Below are 19125 nucleotides of genomic sequence, written 5' to 3' on the forward strand. Positions count from 1 at the left end.
TTGCTGATATTTGCATTCCTTGTACCACAGAAACTATCAATCTAATGAAACAAGGGCTGTCATCAAAGGTCCATTACAAATCCAGCACTTAGGTAAATTTAAGGTTTGAATAATATGTTCCATTAGATCAATATATAGGTTAGTTCCATAACCCGGGAGTTGCCAATCTTCTCCTAGTTTGTCTTTCAATTTCTGGTATAAGTCACTTGTGTTGGAAGGCTTTCCTTGTGCCGTTTCTTTTAATGAAGTTTGCACCCTCTGTTTTATTATTTCCTCCCTTTTCATGTCCTGCATTCCACCACCGTCAGAAATGTCCCAATGGCCTTCTTGAGTGAAACAAATCCATTCCTCTCCCTTAGGACAACTAAGTCCCAGCCTGGTTCCCCCTTTTATTAAATTTTTTGCTACCCATAGTTGCCGAGAACCCGTGTTGCAAGTGTTCAGTTGTCTAGAGCCATAGCAGACTTTGTTGACAAATGAGTGGTAGCTTAAGCTTTGAATCATACGGCCTTTATATCGTGTAATTTGGTAGCATTTTGCACACTCGTCAGACAGGGCATGAGCCCAAAAGCAGCAGAGTATCCAAAAGGGTCCAGCATAACTTAAGCCTCCACGGCCCATGCCCAAACGGGGTTGCATCCCGTGGCTGGCTGTCAGTGGCAGGTTCAGAGGTTAACCTGGTCTTGCCCCTTTTAGATTTTCTAAGTTAATTAAGGCCCAGTTTTTCCTTTTCCAGGTTAATGTTCGCTTTATCTCTCAACAACGGATTCTGTCAACAAAATTATTCCCACTAATTAGTCAATATATAAATTGCTAACCATTGTGACATTCTTTACATGGGGTCTATAAAGTTAAAGTCATCCAGCGGGCAGTCAATTTGGGCTGTTTCTTCAGAGAATTTCTTCGCACTGTATCTTAATGCTGCATACCAGTCAGTTTCAAATATTTCCCAATTTACTGGTAATAACAATTCCCACCCACAGAACAGCTTATTTATCTGTACTGACTCCAATTGGGGTTGACCTCCTTGTGTGTCACGACACACAGGGCAATGTATATGTCGGTTAAAGGCCACACAGGACCATTTACGGTGACAGTGCCTACACTGACACTCTACCCAACCATCATGCTGAGCCCACGGATGTTTTATACAGTGTATTCGATCTGGTGGTGGCGGTCCAGGAGTTAGGGGATCTTCTTTTTCAAGGTCACAAGCTAACACCAGGATTGGGTTAACTAAACGATTAGTAAAATATGCACCTGCCCCTCCACTCTGCCAGGGGATGGCTCCTTCTTTCCAGGAAACAAAACGCTGTCTCCTAAGAATTTGTCCTGGGACTAATTGAAACCAAGATCTCAGGCTAGGTTTTATACAGAAACTTTCAGGAAATACTTCTCGGGTCTTTAAGTCTCTTTGTTCTGGGGATAACTCATTCCAGCCTTCGATATGTTTTCTCCATTCAGGTGATGGATTCATAAAGGTCCTTTTTGGAGTTTAAGTCGTAGGTCCCCAGGCGCTGACGACACAGTCCACTCTTTCAGAGGTGATGGAGCAACAAGTCCCTTCACTCTGGTCGCGTGTTTGCATTTGCAGTTGAGACATGTGTCTACTCCTGCATAAAAGTTGTTCTCTTGGCTTCTCAGTTTGAATTTTAGTGGTACAGCTTCCAGGGTTGTTTGCTGGAACAAACTGCCTGTGAACATTTAACTTCTGACACATTGTTAGTTTACATTTAAGACAAAACCCCTTTCCGAGTTAGGGTAGGAAATATTCTTTCACAAGTTATGAGCCTGCGGCAGTTTTAAAAGACAGGGGATGCAAGGGTTAGTAAATAGTTTCTTTTCCCTTAGATAGTTCTCACAGTTTTCAAAGCATCACCTTATTACCTTATGATATATATATTGCACCGGCGGGTTTTAGTTTTTGTGTTCGCCGGGAATTTACACTGCTTTTGTCTTCCCCCCCCTTTCGGTCTGATGGGGGAGCGGAGGGTCCCGAGTTAGACTGGACTGGGACTCTAGCTACTGACACTGCTCTTTTGTTCTCTTGCAGCCTCTGCACCCCAGCCGATCTCTTGCTCGCAGCCGCTAAGGTGTTATGAGTTGCTCCACTCGTGTTGGCCACAGCCAGGAAATAATTTGCCTTTGCCCCTGCTACGGCCCCCGCTCTGTCTGCGAAGGTGGCAGCAGCTCCTGTACTAAACTTAGATTTTGCCTGTCCCACAGTTGGATTTATCCTTTCTGTGCGCGTGGTTAACGCTGTCCCGGCACTCGCATCTGCTGTCTCTGCCTGGACCACAATAGCAGGAACTAAAACTTCTTCACTAGTCAGAGCAACAACTAGGACTAGCTTTTCCTGTCTTCGCTTTATTGTGCTTGCCACAGTTTTAAACTTCAGGATTGCTTTCTGCTCTAATTTCGCTCTCTCTGTCCCCAGATCTTTTCCTGTCACACGCATTCTCACTGTATCACACACAGGTAACACTTTTTCTTCACGGCGCCAGCCAGTTTTATCGCCATGGTAACGGCCATTCCTGAAGCCTCCCCTGCTCTCTGAGCCGGGAGTTCTGTTGCTGCAGTAACGGCTGTTCTTATAATCGCCTCACCGCCCACCGTACTAACTTTCTGCTTTCTGTTCTGATATACTGCCCAAGCTATCTCTAATAATTTCTTCTTTATATCGTTTGTGGACTGCCCCACAAACAGGTATACCAGCTGTTTCTTTCCCAAGTCTGATTCTAAATCAATATCAATATATTTTCTAACAGCATCTTTCAATCTGCTCAAAAAGTCTGTGGGCGACTCATTTGCTTTTTGCCTGGCTTCATACATTTTGACCCAACTTATTTCTCTTGTCGTTTCCTCTACAACAGTACAGCCCGCAGCAAACTTTGGGGTCTCTCTTGCACTCTCTTACACTCTCTTGCACTTTCTTACACTCTCTTGCACTCTCTTACACTCTCTTGCACTTTCTTACAGCTCTCATATCAGTAGCGTCACCGACAGAATCAACTGCCTGAGCACCCATCAGTGGTGCTGGGCTACTCGTTCTCAGAAACACCTCTACATTTGGGGCCGTCGCCCCCCCTGGGGCCGACGCCTTCTCTTCACTGCTACTGATACAACTATCAACCTTAGCTGTTACTAGTTTCTCTACTTTTGAGCTCACTTCTGCCGTTGTTATGGCAACTTTATCTACCCCGGCAAAGCTGCCAGCTGCTGCAGAGCTACAGACTGCTTCCCTGCTCGGTGGAACAGACAGGGCAGACCCCGCAGCCATTGCCCCTGTGGGGTCGGGAGTTTCTCTTGCTGTTACTCCCGTTGCAATCAAACTAGATGTTATTTCTGGGCTAGCCAGCCCCGCAGCGTCTGCGTAAGCCTCCCTCTGCTCTGCCGCGCTGAAAGCAGCTTCAACAAAAGTTGATTTCACCTGCACCTCTGTGCGTACTCCAACTAAATCGACAGGACTCACTCCCGCTGGACCCGAGCTAACTTCTCCAGAGGCTTTAATTTGCCTAATCCCTCCCGGTGCAGCCAGATCCGCACCAGGGGGTCCTTCAATGGCTCCTTCCTGCTCAGCCAGAGCCGGTCCAGGAGGAGCAACCACCACCCCGGCAGCTCCAACTCCCCCCACCACTGCTGCAGCAGGGAGTCCGATTTGTGGAACTCCCGGGCTACTCTCTCTCCTGTCAGGTGATATCAACATATCTAAATCATCCTCTCTGGTGTTCTTAAATAGGATTTGTGGGATAGGAGCAGCTTTGACTCGATCTTTCTTTTTCCCTCTTTTTCTAACTCTATTTCCGATTTTTCTGCCCTTTCTGAGCTTCCATTTCTCTTACCTTCCACCCCCAATCCAGGGCGTGTTAATAGGAACAAAAACAACTCTGCGTATCGAATTTCCCGCCACCTCTGTTCTACATGTAAAAGCGAGATTAATTGAAACACTGTGTTCAGTTCAAACGGACCAAATTCCGGCCATGCTACTCCTCTCATTTGTCCAAACAACGGCCAAGCATTTAGAGACAGCCTACACAGCTCTTCCTTCTTTAAAGATATCTCAGAACCAGCTAACGTCTTCCAATGTTTTAAAACCAAACTCAGGGGGGATTCTTTAGGGATCTTAAATTTTGAATCCACACCACCCATGCTTGCAAAACAAAAGCAAACCACAGTCACACACTGGGTTTCGAACTTGCTACCTTTAGGTTACAAGGCTGTTTCGCAACCTCTTGGCTATTTACCGAGTCACACCGACTCCAGAGCCCCACTGGCTCTCCCACAGCGTCAGAGCACCGGAGGGCGTCCCCTCCAAACCACACAGCCCTAGGCTGACCCGCTCTGACCTGGGTAACTCGCGAACCCCCGTTCGCCTCCCCTGAAAATTGACTCTCTAGACTGTTCCGAGGGCCCAAGTCAAAATTTTCAGGAATCCGTGCCCCCTATCTCGGGACACAAAACTTTCCCGCAGCTGCTAACTAACCAGATAGGTACCGTTTCCTTATTTTGCTTTAGTCCACTCAATCATGCAGTACTGAATAATTTTTGGTTTTTCTTTATTTTTAGTACTCTCCCTCTTTTCCCAGTTTAAAATCATTACCCCTAGAGGACTGTCTAAGGGTATATCCGGCAATGCCTGCCTGCTCCTTTCCTTCCTGGGGCAACTTAATTTACTAATTCCCTGCCCCATATTCCTGAGGTCCCTTCTAAAGTTTTCCTACCTTTCCACTGATCCTCTGGGATCCCCTCTAGGATTTTTCACTGACTCAGTGGTCCTTTCTGAAAAACTCCCACCGACCCCAGAGGTCCACTCATCAATTCAACCGCTTCGTCCCTTCACCTGCCGCATTCCTCGCGGAAAAACGGAAACGAGGTTAGAAGGACTCCACTCTCGGGTCACAGCTACGCTGCGTCTCATTCACCATTCACTCCGACCTCTTTATCCGCCCCCCGAAGTGATACTCACAGTCTGTTGTTCTCACTCGGGTCTTCGTGCACAGGAATTATGGACTTTTTGCTGCAGCACTCCAGGAGCTTTTAATTCCTTGCTTTTATCATATACATGTGTTACCCTTGGTCCTTGTTGAAATATTAGGCCTGTGAATAGGCCGCTGAAAAGCAGCGGGTGCGCTCCTATTTCAGGCACTAAGTATCTCCCAGAACACAAAGGGTATCACGTCGGGCGAAGTCACCAAGTTTGTGAGAAATAGAAACCCAATCGGGCAATTTCCAATCAGAATTTTATTATATGATAAAAGCAAATTCAGCGCTGGGTGATCAGGGAAGGGGTTCAACAACTCCCAACGCCTGTCACACCCAAAGAAGACATTTGTTCTACATTTATTTCCAGCTACTACATGAATATTCATTATACATAAGTATAAACATTACACATTGTTAAATTAGACTTTCAGCAGATGTTCGCTTGTTATCTATACAAAGTTATAAATTTTAAGAAAGGTGCTATTATCTAGCTAACTAAACAAAATTCTCTCACTATAAATCCTACACAAGGTAAAAGGGAGGTAACTTGTTTTATCTCTTTATAGGGGCCCAATTAAGTTTTACGACTTGTTTTTCTTTTCTCTCCAGGTCATATTGACCTTACACTGTTTTCTCTTAATTAGCCCGAATCATTTTCTCAGTTTATCACAAAGCTTAAATGTGAATAGAAATTAAAGAAAAGTAAAAGGTCAGCTTGTGGTCTCCCACTTTACCTGGCTGCAGAAAACCAGAACAAAATGACAACATCAGAAGAACACCTACATGGAGACAATAAGGAAAAGACCTGAAAGGGATCCCCAAAAGCACTCTGTGAATGAGAAGAACTAGCCAATGGGTGCATTGACTGCAAGCTAGATTTTAAGGTAAGTGCCTCACAGAGAGGGAGAATGGTGGTAGGGGAACTCCCTTTCCCCATGGTTGTTGGAAATATTACAACTATCTGTAAGACCATTATGGACTGCAGGCTAGTTCTATATATATGTATTATGTCTGGCTGAGATGGAGTTAACTTTCCCCATAACAGCCCTCATAGTGCTGTGCTTTGTGTGTGTAGCTAGAAAGGTGTTGATAACATACCAGTGTTTTGACTACTGCTGAGCAGTGATGGCACAGCAACAAGGCTACCTTTCCAACCCCCCACTCCCAAAGAATAGTAGGCTGGGGATGGACAAGCAGTTGGAGCTGACCCAAACTGACCAAAGGGATACTGCATACCATATGACATTGTGCTCAGCTGAGCTAAGAGAAAGGAGGAGGAGGGATGGCATTCATTATTAAGGCGCTTGTCTTCTGAAGAAACCACTATAGGTACTGAGGATATTCTTCCCAGGAAATGGTTGGACATCACCTGTTGATGGGAAGTAGAGAATAAATATTTTTGTTTTGCTTTACTTCAGCACATGAACTTTGCTTTTCTTCAATAATATGCCTTTAATTCAGCCCATGAGGTTTTTTCATCTTATTTTCTCCTCCTGTCCTGCTGAGGAAGGGATGTGAGCGAGCGGCTGTGTGGCACCTGGTGGCCAGCCAAGATCAACCCACCAAAGTGTTTTTCCTTGTCCTTATAGAACATCTCAAAAAGCTCCAGCTGATTGTATGAGGGAGGATAAGTCAGGATCTGTGATCTGTCCTGATTGCTGTCTGTGCCTGCAGCAGCCAGAGAATGAAAAATGAACATGACAGCAGCATTCAAGCTAAAATGGAAAAAGCCTGGAGAAGTATAACACACCAACTCCCCTCTGTTAATACAGTGTTGTGGTTTAACCCCATATGGCAGCTAAGCACCACACAGCCTCTAACTCACTCCACCCCATGCACATCCCCTGTGGAGAGGAGAATTGGAAAGAAAAAGTAAATCTTGTGGGTTTAGATAAGAACAATTTAATAATTGAAACAAAATATAATATTATTGTAATGATAATGTGAGGGACACTAGGTAACAGAGACCAAGAGAAACAAATGATGCACAATAAAATTTCTCACCATCTACTGACCAATGCCCAGAGGCACACACCAGACTTTCCCATTCTCTTGCATTACTGTGGTGGTTTGAAAAACAGGAATTTCAAAAAGCTAATTTTAAAAGTTTTTTCTACAATTTGTTCTAATGTGAGAAAGAAGTTTTCAGACACACACAACTTAGTATAGGGGAGGGGAATATATTACAATTTATTATTAACATATATACATATATATATATACATGTAACAATTTAACTATCTCTTCTATGGTGAAACAATATATATACATAGATCGTCTCTCCTTTCCTTCAAAAAAGAGTCCAGAAAGAAAGGAGAAGAAGTCCTCTTTTCACTTTTCAGGCCACAGCTCTTCCAAATTAATTTTCTACGGCACTGGTAAATGTCTCTTATTTTTAAGGCAGCAGTTTTGATTTGTCGCAGCTAGAGTTCTTCTTTCTTCTGCATCACAAAATGTAAGGGGTTCAAGTCTTTATCCCCTGTTTTTGTTTTGCAGAGGTCCCGGCCTCCGGGGAATGAATTGTCAAAGATTTCCACCCCTCGTCCCTGGGGTTAAGGAGTTCTAGGCTTTTAGTTTAGCTCAAGTTCTTACCCTAGAACTGAGTCCAACTGACTCTCTCTCTGTCTCCGCCTGTTTTGTTTTTGGATTCACTGATCTGGTTTGCTGCTGCTTCAGGGTTCAGTCAGCTTCTCATCACTCCTCCCCCCACCACGGTGGGGAAAAGTGGTGAGGTCAGCTGGAAAACTCCTGGGGAGTTTAACTCCGGCAGTCCTGGCTGGGCCAGGACAGTGAGGGCCCAGGGACTCCCCCAAACCAGTGGGGGGAGACTCCCCTTGGCACTTACATGACTGGATGTTGCAGCTGCCTTTCCAAAGGTCAGGACTCTTCAGGTTGGCCCTCTCTCGCCACCCCTCAATTCATGCTGGCTCCGTTCCAGATCCGTGTCTGCCCGCCAATTGCAGCCCTCTGGCTGGCCGATCGGGCACCTCGCTGCCATTTTCCTCCCCCACCACTGCAAGGGGGGGGAGAAAATGAAACCCAGGGGGGTCTTCCGGATCTTTCGGGGTCCCCCTCGGTCCCTAGCTTCAGGGAGGCTCCACTCAGTGGCTGGCGCATTCAAAGCATGGCTGCTTCTCCTTCTAGCTGTGCAGTTAAAAATTAATCTCTTCTTTTCCGCTTCTGTGAGCATGTAATTAAAAAATTAATCTCTTCTTTTCCGCTTCTGTGAGCATGTAATTTCTGCAAGGGCACATGAGCTTTCAATTGGTCCAGTATTAAAAACAATACCCCCTGGGGAAAGGCCTTTTTTCAAACCACCACAATTACCCACCAAGTTCACACAGGACCTTGAGCAAAAGCAGTCCCATGAATGGGCTTGGTTTTGCCTGAGGCAGGAATAACTGAGACTGGTTTCTCCAACCTATTTTTAATGTCCACTACAGGAACTTTATCCCCTTCTACAGTATGCACAAGTTTTATTGGGCAGGGCCAGTCTGATTGGCAGATCCTCTGGTGTTGATTAAGCAGGTGGTTTTTGCTAAATGTGTATCCTAGTGTTTGAAGGTCCCAATGATGTCCAGGTGTTAGAAAGATAAATTACTTGTCCGTAGATGTAGCAGCCGAAACCCAACTGACAGCAGGAAGAAGCTTAGTGGGTTTGAGCAGTAAACCTTGGGCAACAGGGACTGAGAGAAATCCTGTGACCTGAGGGACTGGACCTTCCTCACAAGACCTGTTGATGTGCAACCATGTGGATTAGCCTGACTCCTGCAGTAAAATAAGGAAGGACTTTGAGATGATGTTATCGAACCATGTTTAAACCCCTTTATCCTCTTCCCCCCATGTAATCCTGATTGAGGGAAATATTAATCAGTTGGATAATTCTAGTAAAAACTTGTGTAATTCCCTTATTATCATAACCCGTCCTCCTCATTAACATGTCCAACCCCCAAGGTCCTTAAATTACATTTTGCTGTTCAATAAAGTATTTCCAGTTTCTTCCCCCATATCTGGAATTGTCTAGTTTCTTAGACCCTTACACATAGAATTGCCTTGTTAAGGTTTAGGGTTTGACATGCTTCAATGATCCCAGACCTAGGGGAAGGTTACCAAAGCTTGGGGAGAAGGATGTACCACTGATAGTGGACACAAAGAATGCAGAATTTACAGGCCACAAGGACATTTTGCAGAACTCCCGTGATAAGAAAGAAACTAACTGTCCTGATTGCAGAGAAAGGGGATGGAGTTTAGTGTTGTGTTAAGCCATGGGAACTCTCCTCGTGTTATTGCCTTTGTTTCCTGAATACCATGGGGCATTGGTGTGGGCGTGGGAATGGTCACCAAATTGCCTTTGTCTGGAGACCACGATGGCAGTCTGTCATCCTGGGTTTTTTGTTCCTAGTGGTGAATAACCTTTTTGTGAGTAAAACACCTTCTATTTTGTATACCTTTGCTACAAATACTGCAGTTGTTATTGTGCCTGTCTTATTCCATTGCTTTGTGCTTTTAGTAAATTGTTATTTCAACCCATAGTCTCTCCTTTATTGTCCCTCCCTTACCAGAAAGGGCAGGGGAAAGGGAGTGGCTTATTTGGAGTTTAGTTCCCTACTGGTGTTAAAACCAGCACATTGCATTGGCACTCAATGTGGGGCTGGAGGGAGAGGTTGGGATAAGAATTTTGATATAAGCATTTGTCTATTGGGTACAGAACTCCCTGGTTACAATGTTGCTCAATCTGTTAAGGGCGATGTGGTACCTAGTCATATGTATATTCCCGTATGCGCTCCTCATGATAATATTTGTCAAAGGAGGGAGAGGGATGAGGATTACTTTGTTGATGTACTGTTTGACATCAGTTTATGACATGATGACATCAAGGGCAATGAAGGTCATTTGGGATGTGTATTTGGTGGTGTTTGCCTGTCCTGGCCTTGGCTGACACCTCTGGGGATTCATTAGTAATCATACCCAGCCTGTGGGGGGAACAGGAGAGGATGATTTTTCCCAGCCTTTCACACCCTTATCCTCCTTCAGGTCTGCTACAACAGCTTTCGAGAATTTGGAATTCCATTTAGATGTTAAGGAAAGCATGTTCTTGTTACTATATCTGCTATGTCTCCTCAATATGGCTTACAACACATTTAGAGTCAGTCCGGTCTACACCATGTTTACAGTCAGGAAAGAGATTTCTAGGGAAGTTGTCCAGAGACCTGCCCCAGGGATGGATAGCCCTGAGTGTCATGGAATGTGGGAGAAAATGGGCCAGCTTTTGAAGGAGTATTCTGCTTCAATGGTTTGGAAGTTCACCCCTGAACAACTACAGGACCCTGACAAAGCAGCAGAATATTTGAAAGAAAATTGCTGTGGCAGTTCCAGAGAGGTGCAAAGTTATGCAGCGTGATGAGCCCTGGCTAGTGCTTATCACATGCTGTTCGTTACTAGACAGCACCTTTAGCGGAAGGGAAAAGAAAGCAGACCGACAGGCACCGTGGTCACTCGAACTGCAGTTGAACCAGAGGGACAACCCACGCCAGTAGCAGTTGCCCCTATTCAGAAAAAGAAATCCAGGACCAAATCAGTTTGCTTAGTGAGGGATGAAGAGGAAGCAGGACCCTCACAACAGGAGGAAGAGGCAGGGCCAGAGATAATCACCTTATCTTTATCCCCAGGTGAGTTGCGAGATATGTGAAAAGATTTCAGCCGCCAGCTGAATGAGGCCCTGGTGACCTGGCTGCTCCAGTGCTGGGATACCGCAGCCAATGGTAATGAAGCCAAGCAACTGGGATCCCTGTTCCAGGATGTGGATATTGACCAGGGGATCAGGAAAAGACCAGAAACTCTCAGCTTCTGGAGGCGAGTCTTGTCAAGTGTGAGGGAAAGATACCTTTTAGTGCACCAATACAGGCAGAACACCATGGAGCAACATATCCAGTACCTGAGAGAATTAGCTGTGCTGGAGATAATTTTTTCAGACAATGAGCAATTCCCTAATGATCCAGAAAGTGTACAGGCCTATGTCTTGTCCATGGAAAGACTGACCAAGAATGTCTAGAATTTAAAAGAGGGCTACCAGAAACTTAAAGAGGAAACTAAAGAGGAAATTTTCCATGCCCTTACAGTACAGACCAGTCTCTGCTATTAGGTGCAGGTGCCCCCCTGCTCGAGAGGGTACTCACCACGAGGTAACCTGTGGTTATACCTGCATGAACATGGAGACGACAGGGGGAAGTGGGATGGAAAACCCAACTCTGCCCTAGCAGCACATGAGTTGAGAGTATGGAGTCCTATGCGGCAAGTTGAAGAAGCTATTGAGGCACAAGGTGGATCAAGTCAGGTTGCAGAGCTGAAAGCCATCCAGCCGACTTTAGATAGCACTGAATGAGAAAAATGGCCAATACTTCACCTCTACACTGACTTGGGGATGGTGGTAAATGCTCTGTGGGAGTGGCTAGACCGATGGAAAAAAACCAATTGGCAGTGCAGAGGGAAATCCATCTGGGCTGCTGAATTATGGCAAGACATCACTGCCCAGGTAGAGAAGTTGGCTGTAAAACTACATCATGTAGATGCACACATACCCAAGAGTCGGGCTGCTGAAGAACATCACAACAACGGACAGGTGGATCGAGCTGCCAAGATTAAAGTGCCTCAGGTGGATCTGGACTGGCAACACAAGGATGAGTTATTTCTGACTCGGTGGGCCCATGATGCCTCAGGTCATCAGGGAAGAGATGCAACATACACATGGGCTGGTGACTGAGGGGTGGACTTGAACATGGACACTATCTCCCAGGTTATCAATAACTGCGAAACATGCCCTGAAATCAAGCAGGCCAAACGGGTAAAGCCTCTGTGGTATGGGGGACAATGGTTGAAATATAAATATGGGGAGGCCTGGCAGATTGATTACATCACACTCCTGCAAACCCGCTAAGGCAAGCGCTATGTGCTGACAATGGTGGAAACAACCACTGGATGGCTGGAAACATACCCTATGCTTCACACCACTGTCCAGAACACCATCTTGGGCCTTGAAAATCAAGTCCTGTGGCAACATGGCACCCCAGAAAGAATTGAGTAGGACAACAGGACTCATTTCAAAAATAGCCTCATAGACATCTGGGCCAGAGAGCACAGTATTGAGTGGGTATATCATATTCCCTATCATGCACCAGCCTCTGGGAAAATTGAATGGTACAATGGACTGTTAAAAAACACATTGAAAGCAATGGGTGGTGGGACCTTCAAACATTGGGATCTACATTTAGTGAAGGCCACCTAATTAGGTAACACTAGATGCTCTACCAATCAAACTGGTCCTGCTCAGTCAGAACCTCAACATACCGTAGAAGGGGATAACATCCCTGTGGTGCATAAAAGGGATGTGTTAGGGAAGACAGTTTGGATTAGTCCTGCCTCAAACAAAGGCAAACCCATCTGTGTGATTGTTTTTGCTCAAGGACCTGGGTGCACTTGGTGGGTAATGCAGAGGGATGGGGAAACATGATGTGTACCTCAACGTAGTGGGTTTGTGTAGTTAAATAACACTTCCTTTTCCCGGGAGGAACAGGATATTCCATACCATGTTACGTCAGCCCGGCTATATAAGGGGAGGGAGAATCAACTCGACCCTTCTTCTTCCAGGATGGCCCTGGAGGCAGCTACATCTGTCCGAGACCCTGCTCAGTGGGGGAGGTAGAATTTTTTTTTACTGTTAGTTCCCTTTGCCTGTGTGTTTGTAGCGTTATTAGTCTCTTCTTTTTTTTTTCTTTCCTCTGTGTAAATATAAACTTTCTTCCTTGGTAAGCCCGGGTTTTTCATGTTTTTTTTTCTTTCCTCTCTCCTTGGGGGGGGAATCTGCGCAGGCTCAGTGAACACCTGGCGTTCAACCAAAGTAAACAGCCACAAATTTTGGTGCTGAAACCCAGGACGACTGCCAAGGGAAGATTGTTTATAAAACAATTGCCTCACTTATCTGTTTGTTTTGCTAACCCAGGAACATATAACAAAAACATGGCAATTTGCCCAGTTCTAGTGGGTATCCCCGTAATTTTATTAACAGTTTTGATAGGATGTCGAACTTACCCCTTAAAAAACACAGAAGGGAAAGAAATCAATTTTTTTTCCCTTCTTAATTTTGACATAGAGGGCCTGGTAATGAAAGCACCGACGATCCTTACTAATCCTTACCTGAGTTGTCTGGTTATGTTGCTGCTTACAACCAATGCTCTTAAAACATTATAGGGAGTGGGGAAGGTAGTGTTGTTTTTGTTGCCTTGTGCCAGGACAAAATCAACTTCGAGAGAGAATTTACTGGGATGTTCTCTAAAGGGGCCAGTTCCTGGGTGGCAAGGGATGTGGATGACTTTAGGCAGGTTCTTAGGGCATCTAACACCCCCTGTTGCTTGGGACTTCACACCAGAACAAGTATTTAACACCAACAAACTAACACATTGTTTGATGGAAGGTTGCCTTGCCTACCCCGATCAAAACCAGCAACTTCTCACCCTGTACTGGGGCCTGGCCTGTGCCTATCGAGCTGCTGTTCAGTACTCTAAAAAGACTATGACTGAGACAGCATGGCGGTTTGAGTTTGGCTCCCTGCCAATGCCCAACACCACAACGAAAGCCCTTCCTTCCCCCCCTTCTTAGGAACACAGAGGAAAGAACTGGAAGGGAAAAACTACCAAAAACCGAAATAGCACAACCAAAGCAGTATATATATATATATTTACATATATTACATTTATATACAGTTACAATACTATATACATATAAAAAGAGAACCCCAAACACCCCTCAAAAAAAGAAAAAAGAAAGGAAAAAACATATAAGGAACAGTCAATAAAGAACTAACAAACGAAATCTCAATACTTTCCTTGAGAAAACAGAAACGTCTCAATCCACGGTCACTGCATCTCCCTCTTGAACTCAGAAAGAAGGCAGAGGCCTCTCTACATAGTACTTGTTTTGTCTTTCAAAGCTGTTGTCTTGTTGAAGATCAGCACTAGCATCAACTCAGTTCGAATCTTTGACCTTTTCTCAGTCACGACCACAGTTCTGTTTTTAGGGCTGGTTCACTGTTCTGGATTGTCTCATCATTGGATACCAGCATCAGCTTAGTTCAGGTCTTTTTCATCTGGTGACTGGTCTTCTGCAAAACACAACTCAGACCACACAATTAGTTTTTCTCCAAGGTTAAATTTCCTTGAGGCACACACTGGATCTCTCCATCCTTCTTCATTACCCACCAGGAATATCCTGGCCCTTGAGTGAAGACAATCTCACGAATGGGGTGGCAGGGGTAACCCAAACAGCTTTACCTAGCATACCTCTCAAGTGAATCGCTGGAACTTTGTCTCCATCTACAATGTGGAGGGATTCTGCTTGGGCAGGGCCAGCTCGATTGACAGAACCCCTAGTGTTCACTAACCATGTGGCCTTTGCTAGGTTTTGATCCCAATTCTTGAAAGTTCCCCCACCTAGTGTTTTCAGAGTAGTTTTTAACAGTCCATTACACCGTTCAACCTTCCAGTGGCTGGTGCATGATATGGAATGTGATATACCCATTCAATACCATGTTCCCTTGCCCAAGTAGTAACTAAATCATTTTTGAAATGAGTCCCATTGTCCAATTCAATGATTTCTGGAGTTCCATGTTGCCACAGGACTTGCTTTTCAAGACCCAGAATGGTATTTCGGGGCAGTTCCACGGGGTACCGAATAAGTGTCTAACCATCCAGTGGTTGCTTCCACCATGGTAAGCACATAGCGTTTACCTTGGCGGGTCTGTGGCAACATGATGTAATCAACTTGCTATGCCTCCCCGTATTTATACTTGTCCCAACATCCACCGTACCACAGGGGCTTCAATCTTTTTGCCTGTTTAATAGAGGCACAGGTTTCACAATCATGGATAACCTTAGAAATAGTGTCCATGGTTAAATCCACCCCTCAGTCTCGTGCCCATCTATAGGTGGCATCTCGGCCCTGATGACCTGAAGCATCATGGGTCCATCAAGCTAGGAACAACTCTCCCTTATGCTGCCAGTCTAGGTCTACTTGTGACACCTCAACTTGTGCAGCTCAGTCTGTGTATCAGGGCTTAATTAGATGTTGATACTTTGGTCTGCGTTTGGCCCAGCCACTCATGAAAGTTTGTTCTTTTCCTGCCAAGTTATGAGAAAACAAGCATTCATAAATGAGAACTTCATCCTTGAAGCAAGTATCTTGTATAAACTGAAATTAATTGCTGTCTTATGATTGGCTTATCGCCTTTCAAGGGTGTTTGAAGAAGAAAGAGGAGAATGATGAAGTAAGCCCCCAGACTTATTTAGAAAAGACCCCTGAGGTATAACGTGCAAGTGCAGGGGGAATTCCAAGGTACCCACACATGCGCAGAAGAGATGCCACTTGCATAACAAGGGGAGGGACTGAAGGCCTCTAGCTGGGCGGTGCTGTCCACACCTGCCCAGGTAGATGTCACCAATTAATTGTATAAAAAGCAGATAGCTCATTCTGGGGGGGGTCGCTTCACACAAAGGACCATGTTACCTTATGCAGGGACGCCTGCTACGTGTGAGTCTGTTGACCCTCGGAGAACGCAGCTGCTACAGAGGATTTTTGGCATTCAGAGTTGGTAAGATAACCACATAAGTGACACCTGAGTGAGTAGGGTGTTGTATTCCCTAATCGTTTCTCATTTACTTGGCCACTTCTTTGTAATAAATATTGGTTTTTTGAGCTTTCAATCTCGGCATCCTTCTGAACTCTCCCTATTGCAGTCTACTTGTCTGTTATTATGATGTTCCTTATTAGCTCGACCCTTGGGTACATGGGCATCTACATGGTGGACTCTCACATTCAGCTTCTTAACTCGAGCAGCAATGTCTTGCCACAAAGCAGCAGCCCAAATGGGTTTTCGTCTACGCTTCCAGTTCATCTTCTATCGGTCCAACCATCTCCACAGAGCATTGGCTATCATCCATGAGTCAGTGTAGAGGTAGAGCCTTGGCCATCCTTCTCATTCAGTAATGTCTAGGGTCAATTGGACGGCTTTGAGTTCTGCGAACTGACTTGATTTGCCTTTTCCTTCAGTAGTTTCTGCCACTCGTCGAGTGGGACTCCAAACAGTTGCTTTCCACTTCTGGTTCTTCCCTACAATATGGCAAGAACCATACATGAAAAGGGCATAGCACGTTTCTTCTTCTTCTGGTAGCTGTATGTTGTGATGCCAAATTTTGCCCCAAAGAAGGCGTAGAGGAACTGCTCAGAGACAGAATTTTCAGTCTATAAGCAGGAGGTATTTATTTTCACGGCCGGGAAGCGGCCAGGTTGCCCTGGACAAACCGCTTCCCTGAGGAACTTACAATTTGAGCTTTTATACACTTTTTACTAAGCAATTACATCACATATTATGAATATTCATTACATTGCAACATCTACTTTTAATATTCATAACGGGCGGAGTTGAGGCGGAGTTAGAGGCGTGGTCTTCAATTTGGGGAGAACTTCAGTGGTCCTTCCGGCCTTTCTTCATCATGAACCCGCTGTCCTTACCATCATCATCTTCTTAAACTTTTGAACCTTCCCAAATTTGGGTAGTTTCCTTATGCATTTGGCAGGGTTTCTCAGTATCTGGCAAAAGTGTTTAATTGCTTGGCTTGTCCCTCTTCTTATCTCTCTTTGTTTTCCTCTCCATATGTCCTTTTTTGTGTGTGCTAGCATTTTCTGTTCATGTTTATGTTCTTCTATGTCAGGGTGTCCTGTATCCTAGTGGATTTATTGCCTCCGCTATTTCCTAATACTGAGCTCTATGTGCTTTGCTGAAAGCTTGCAATTTGTGCTTAACTCTCTCTAATCTTTACACTGCTTTACTAAAGTCACTTTTCAGGTGTTACCTGGCTTCAGGTGGAGCTTCTTCAGCTCGATTCACTGCCTCTTCTTCCTCCTCATCTGCCAGACTGAAGTTTCCACCTTCAGGCCAATTCATTATGATTTCTAGGATTCCAGGGCGATTCAAGTTTCCAATTCAGACACTCTGGGTGATCAAAGCAATCCACTTACTCCACATAGCATCAATGGCATGATACGTAGAGGGCACCTTTCCCTTAAACATCCCGCTCAGCACTGGTAGTCGACGTGCCAGGAAGAGCTGTGTTTCTGTGCCAATCATGTCTGAGGCTGCTTGTATGCCTTCATATGCTGCTAGAATTTCCTTCTTTGTGGGGGTGTAATTGGCTTCAGAACCTCTGTAGCTTCACCTCCAGAAACAGAGTGGTCAACCTCAGGTCTCACCAGGCACCTTTTGCCAGAGGCTCCAGGAGGGACCTTTATCTCTGACCACACAATAGAGTACATTTTTCACGTCCGGTCCTGTCCGGACTGGTCCAAGAACCACTGCATGTGCAATCTCCTAATTAATCTACTTGAAAGTTTTCTGCTGTTCAGGACCCCATTGGAAATCATTCTTCTTACGGGTCATGAAGTAAAGAAGGCTCACAATTTGGCTGTATTCAGGGATGTGCATCCTCCAAAAGCCTATGGCCCCCAGAAAAGCTTGTGTCTCTTTCTTGTTGGTTGGTGACGCCATTGCTACAGTCTTGTTGATGACTTCTGTTGGAATCTGATGACGTCCATCTTGCCATTTCACCCCTAGGAACTGGATCTCTTTGGCAGGTCCCTTGACCTTACTCTTCTTGGTGGCAAAACCAGCTTTGAGGAGTATCTGGATGATTTTCTTTCCTTTCTCAAAAATTTCCTCTGCTATGTCCCCCCATACAATAATGTCATCAATGTATTGTATATGTTCTGGAGCCTCACCCTTCTCTGGTGTAACCTGAATCAGTCCATGGCAGATGGTGGGACTGTGTTTCCACCCCTGGGGCAGTCAGTTCCAAGTGTACTGCATGCCCCTCCATGTAAAAGCAAACTGTGACCTGCAGTCTGCTGCTAAGGGGATGGAGAAGAACGCATTTGCGATGTCAGTAGTGGCGTACCACTTTGCTGTCTTGATCTCCAGTTCATACTGGCACAGTGGCACTCTACAGCGGCATGACTTCATTCAAGCCACAATAGTCCACAGTCAATCTCCATCCTCCATCAGATTTATGTACAGGTCAGATGGGGCCATTGAAGGGTGAGTGAGTTTTACTGACCACCTCTTGGCTCTCCAACTTTCGAATCATCTTATGGATGGGGATCACAGCATCTCGATTAGTTTGGTACTGTCATCTGTTCACTATTGTAGTGGCTGCTGGCACTTGCTGGTCTTCAACTTGCGATAATCCCACAATGGAAGGATCTTCTGAGAGGCCAGGCAGGGTAGATAATTGTTTAGATTTCTCTTCAGTCACTGTGGCTACACCAAAAGCCCATCGATAACCCTTTGGGTCTTTGAAGTATCCTCTCCTGAGGTAATCAGTGTCAAGAATGCAAGAGGCTTCTGGTCCCGTCACAATGGGATGCTTTTCGCATTGGTTTTCTGTCAAACTTATTTCGGTCTCTACCACTGACAACTCTTGAGACACTCCTGTCACCCCAGAAATGGAAATAGTCTCTGGTCCCACATGTCCTGAGGGCATTAACGTACACTGAGCGCCAGTATCTGTTAAGCCTCGGTATCTCTGAGGATCTGATGTGCCAGGCCATCGAACCCACACAGCCCAGTAAACTCTATTATCTTTTGTCAATGGAAGGGAACGGACAGACTGCTCTTAGATCAATGTGATCAGGCAAAATGTCAGGTTTATTAGGAGAAAGACAGTTTATATAATGCTCATGACGCTTAGTTTCTTGTTCACACTACATTGGTTACATAAGGAAAACATACTGTGGTGTACAGCACTAATTGGATAACTGCAGGTGTCCATAAAACTTGTTTTCTTGCCAAAAGAACTCCTCCTTCACCTTGGCACAAGGCCTGCGGCCATATTAGTGGCGCAGCATTTTTTATTATCTGCACCCAGCCATGCCAAGGTGAAACACACAGAAATGCAAGGGAAATTGTTCACACAATTTTCATCTTGCCACAATCTTTCTCGTCCCTCTCCTTCTCCTGGCAGAAGGGAGGACCCCTCTATTGGTCCTGGTTAGAGCATTCACTGTCAGATCTTTGCTTTGGCCTATCAGAGGCCTTCTCGT

This window comes from Pseudopipra pipra, chromosome W (assembly GCF_036250125.1).
Source record: "Pseudopipra pipra isolate bDixPip1 chromosome W, bDixPip1.hap1, whole genome shotgun sequence".
Lineage (NCBI taxonomy): Eukaryota > Metazoa > Chordata > Aves > Passeriformes > Pipridae > Pseudopipra > Pseudopipra pipra.